We start from the raw sequence: 5,636 nt of genomic DNA, 5'->3' as shown, positions 1-5,636 counted from the left end.
TGCTATGAGAGCCAAATTTGCATGGAAGATGATTGATAAGCTAGATTCTCTTCTGAGCAAACACCTCACTGCTAAGTATGGAGTTAATTGGTGGTATTATGGGCTAAACAGAACTAGTTCCTCCACTTGGAAGATCATGGTTTCTGGTTGGAGTGCGCTTAGGAATCATGTAAGATGGAGAATTAGTGATGGGTCGAAATTTAAGGTGTTGAAGGACATTTGGATTTTGGACAAATCTTTACTCAAATGGCCAACTTTTGTAGGTTATTTTGAGGATGACAATACTACTTTGGATTCTTCCATTTCTGAAGGTAGTTCGGACTGTGAGAAGCTTAATATGTTCTTTGGGACATATTTACTGGAACTTATTTGCAAAGTTCAGATTTTTCCCAATATGATGTCAGGGAAGTCCATCTCTGCTTTACTTATGGAAGATAGCTATAAAGATCTGGAGGATATTCTTCCAATCAATTTTTTTTATAAACTGAGAATGAATGCAAGGCTAAAAGTTTTCATTTGGTGGTTGTTCTCTGATGCTCTCCCCTTAGGTGCTTTCCTCTTCAGAAGAAAACTTTATGATGTTCCTGTTTATCCGTTGGGATGTGAAGTTTTGGAAGATATTAATCATATTTCATCCAACTGCTGCAAGCTTCAGAAGGTGTTGGATGTGCTAAGAGGCTGGGGATTTCTGGTACCAGAATTCAGTGGCTGGAATGATTGCTTAGCTGGGTTACAGAGGCTCAAAGACGGTAATGTGATGATGGTGAAATTGTATGTTACTCCTATTTGGTTTGTTTGGAATCATAGAAACAAGTTTAAGCATGGGAAACCTGAGTAAAGCAATGTGTTTATTGCTATTTCAGTTCTCAGTTTTATCAGCCAAGATATCTGCACTTTGTTCAATCGAATAACTGGGTTGTTAATTAGTCCCATGGACTGTCTTTCGATAAATGGCAACCTCCTCCCCCGATTGGATTAAGATTAATCTTGATGCTTCTCTTAAAGGAAATTATGAGGCTGGCATTGGTGGCATTGTTAGGGATTGTAAAGGAAGATTTCTTTTAGCTTTTCGATTGGGGAAAACGCATTGGGACATTGCCCAATTGGAGTTTTCTGCTTTTTCTGCACTTACAGAGATTTTACAAGGTGGATTCGAAGATGTTGGAGGCATTATAGTGGAAGGTGACAACAAAAATGTTATTAATATTCTTCAAAAATTGCACAGCATACCAAAGAATATTGATAGAAGCATGGGTTCTGAAGATTCTTCTTTTCTTAGCAAGGTCAATAATGTGATTTTTATTAGGTTAATCACAATTGTAATAAGTTAGCGGATTACTGTGCTAACTTAGTTTTTTCTTTTGATTTTCTTTGGGATTTATTTTGTGAGAGTGAACTTCCTTCATCCTTTTGTAATTTAGTAAAGGAAGAATGTGATAATGTTTATCACCCTTAGTTGCTTGTATCTAGGTTTCGTTTTCTCTTTCTATGCAATTTTAGCATTCTTAAAAAAAAAGATAGTAGAAGGATATGGGTGAGTTTATTTTAAAATTTGATGTCTATTAATTAATGAAGGCATAGCATCAATGAATGGGCTGTATTTTGTAATCATTATCTACCCCTGAGTAGAAATTAGTGGTGGTGATAATGCATATTGCTATGGGTTTTCCTAGATTGAGGTAGAGACATGATGCCATTAGGGTTATAATTGATCGACTAATAAAATCAGTAAATTTCATTCCAATTTGACAAACTAATTAAGTTGATAGGTTTACACAAATATAAGTTACAGATATTATCAAATTATATGGTGTGCCAAAGGTGATTGTATTTGATTGTGGTGATCAATTTACCTTCAAATTTTGGAGAGACATTTAGTAAGGACTGACTATAAAATTATACTTTAGTATGAATTTTCATTTATAGACAGACAGACTATCCAAAAGGACTATATATGTATTGGAGGATCTTTTGATACTCTATGTTATAGGCATTGGTGGCAGTTTAGAGGATCATATCCCATTAATAGTATTTACATATAATAACTATTATCAGACCAGTATAGGCATGTCTCCTTATGAAGCCCTATATTGGAGAAAGTGCATAACCCTATTATTTTTTATAAAGGTGGGGGATAAATATGTGATAGGGCCTATTTTGTAGATGAGACTATAGCGAAGATCAATTTGATCAGAGAAAAGTTTAGATCCGCATAGGATATGTAGAAAAAGTATTATAATTAGAAATATAGGCTGGTAGAATTTCAAGTTGGTAATTTTATTTATGTTAAACTTAGCCGAATGAAAGGTGTCAGCCAATTTGGAAGAATCAATAAGCTAAGTTCAAGGTACATTAGACATTTTTAGATTTTTAAGAGGAATGATAGTTTTGCTTACAGGTTATTATTATTCAATTATATGTTAGATATATACAATATATTTTATGTATCTTTTTTAAGGAAGTTGGTATCTGATTTTAGGAAAAAATTATCTATATATGATATTGAGGTTCATCCAAGCCTACACTATAGAGAAGAGCCAACTAGGACTCTCACTTATGATGTCAAAAAATTATGGACCAAATAAATTATGATGGTTAAGTTGCATTAGAAGCATAGGACTGCTAGAGGAGCTACTAGAGGGAATGAATCTAAGATGAGATAGCCATATAAAGATTTATTTTAACTTATTTTGGTCTGAAAATGTTAAAGATGATATTTGTTTTATGGTGGATGGATTGTTATAACTCAAAAATTTATAAAAGATATTTTTTTATCTACAAAATTCAAAAAATATTTTCTTCATTATAAGTCCAAATCAAAAACCGTCTTCTCCATAACTTATATATTATTATATTTAGTCTTACTATTTTTTTCAAAAAATTTGGGCACTAGAGTAATTTCTTATGAAATTAGCACATCATCAATACAAATGAGGGTTTTAGGATTGTTAGGTGTCTTTTTTGAAAATCAGATTCATCAAATTTATTTTTTTAAAAATTAGTTATTTTATGAATATTTTTCTATAATTTTTTAATCCCTAAAAAATTTATATGAATTATATACTAAAAATCTTAGAATAATATTACTACTATATTATTTTATAAATTAATCTAAAATCACTTTTATATCTTAAGACATTAATCTCTTTTCTACATTTGGATTAACATAGAAGATTTTTGGAAATTAAGTGAAGAAAAGAGAAGAGAAAAAAAAGTTAGGGTTTGACAGTCCTAGAGTCATTTTCGTACGCTGGCCCAGCAAAGAAATTTGTTCATCTCAAGGTAGGTTAAATTATGCCTACTTTAGTTTTTGATAATTTGATGTTTTTGATATTTTTCTGATCAAATTTTTATTTATGTTACTAAGAAATGAGGATAACTTTATTTTGGTAAAACTTTTATCACATAATTTTTTATATGTTATAGAGATGTAAACTATGAACATTTTGAGTATATTCTAAATTTTTTTCTTATGTGATTTCAAAATTTTATTTATTCAAAATTTTATTTTGACAGCTAAAATAGTATTTCAGTTCAATTAAAGATTCAGAATAATGTTTTACAAAATCTCTGATAATTTGAATATATTTTGAAACAATGAAAATTTGTTAAGTAGTATTTTTGTTGCCTATCATTGTAAAATTTTGATAATTTTTTAACTTAATCTAATTATTCTTTAATTAATGAAATGTATAAAAAAATATATAAGAAATATGATGTGATGTGATTTGATGTTATGTCGATGCTAGTTAGAGAATGAGGTGGAATTCTATTATGCATATGATAGTGGGTGAATGACGTGGGATTCAATTATGCCTGCATATATGGGCGATCGAGGTGGAATTCTATTATACCGAGGCATGTAGGCCAGTAAGGTGAGATTTTGTTAACGAAGCTATAAAGATATATAAAATTTGGGTTGAAAATCATTCTGATAAAATGAATATCTATTTACAATAAATTTAGTTTTAGTTTCAGCTTTAGTTTCAGTCTCAGTTTCTTGTACAGTAATTTTATATCATAGTATTATCAATTATTTTACGTTCAGTTATTGAATTTTATTTTAGACTGTGCTAGCCTACTGAGTCATTTTAGCTCATTCCTAGCTTTGTTTCTATTTTTAGGCTTGGAGAATGGTAAAGAATGAGCTGAATAATTTTGGATAGCATACTATGATATGGGATATAGATATATTTTTATAAGTTTAGACTTTTGCAAGTTTGGCTTTTATTGTTATTATCTCTATTTCCAAGCATTGTTGTAGATAGACTTCATATTATATATTATTTGGATGATGTACAGAAAATCATTTTGAGATTTAGTTGTCTTCCATTTTATATTTCATTTTATAGTGGTTCTATATAGCATATGAATTAGAATTTTTATTTTAGTACTTCTCAAACCAGATCTTGAAGTCAGTCAAGTCACAATTGGACGGAGTATGACCTGTGTATAGTATTGGGTCATATCGGTCAAGTTGTGACAGATGAAAATAATGAGGATGAGCTTTTTAACTTCATTTAAAGTTTTTTATGCATATCTAAGAGAAATACATGTGGGTGAACTGCTATGTGACTATTTACCAAAATATTTATATCCTTGCAATTGAACTATATCTTGTTTTAGCATTGTTGCGAACTAGAATATACGCGGCGATAGAGTTAGAGAGTTTACGTCTCAGCGTTGTACATATATCCAGCACACAAACGGGAAATGAAATAACACAAAGATTTACGTGGAAAACTCTAAAAAGGAAAAAAATCATAGGGCCACACCCAGTTGAAAAAGTTCCTCTAGTGTTTGTTCGAGATACAAGAGGCTGACTCGTCCTTAAAATTTAGGACGATTACAGTGAATCACTTATAGATTGAAATCTAGTTATAACATCGGGCAGAGTTCTGGCGTCACTTGGAGATCAGGCAAAATTCTGGCGTCACGTGAGCGTCAGGTAGAATTCTAGTGTCTCTTGGGTGTTGGGAAGAATTTCGATGTCACTCACGCATCGAGAAGAATTCTGGCGTCGGGCATCGGGCAGAATTTTGACGTCACTCACTCGGGTGTCGGGTAGAATTCCAGCGTCACTCAGGCGTCAGGCAGAATTTCGGCGTCACTCGGGCGTCGGGCAGAACTCCGATATCACTAGGGCATCGAGAAGAATTCCAAAGTCACTCGGGCATCGGGCATAATTCCAGCATCACTCAGGCGTCGAGCAGAATTCTGGCGGCGGTCGTGGAGTTGTTTCTTCCCTCCAATCCTTCTCTTCTTCTTCTTTCTTGAGTCCTCTCTCATGAGAAATGAGGGGTCTATTTATAGATATTATGGAGTGGCATGGCTTGTAAATAGATGAGAGATCAGGTGTAAATAGGGAGTGGTCAGATGGACGACCGATATTGAATCCTTTGATCGTGTACCGTTCGTCAGACATTTGAAGGTCTTAATGATGTCGGAATTCAGCGATCTTGGGCTCGTTGGATTCGTCTCATCGAGCCTCTAGATTTGATTATAAGAATTTCATATTTGAAAACCGTTTGTTAACTCAAATTATGGTTTGAACTTTCTTATAGCACTTCAGGTGCTTGATTTGGACTCATTTGGGCTCGAATTGAGCCGATTTTGGTGTCGTTGAGTTCGTATTT

Source organism: Dendrobium catenatum, unplaced genomic scaffold (genome assembly GCF_001605985.2).
Source record: "Dendrobium catenatum unplaced genomic scaffold, ASM160598v2 fragScaff_scaffold_231, whole genome shotgun sequence".
In the NCBI taxonomy this organism is placed as follows: Eukaryota; Viridiplantae; Streptophyta; class Magnoliopsida; order Asparagales; family Orchidaceae; genus Dendrobium; species Dendrobium catenatum.
Note: the sequence above shows the minus strand (reverse complement) of the source record.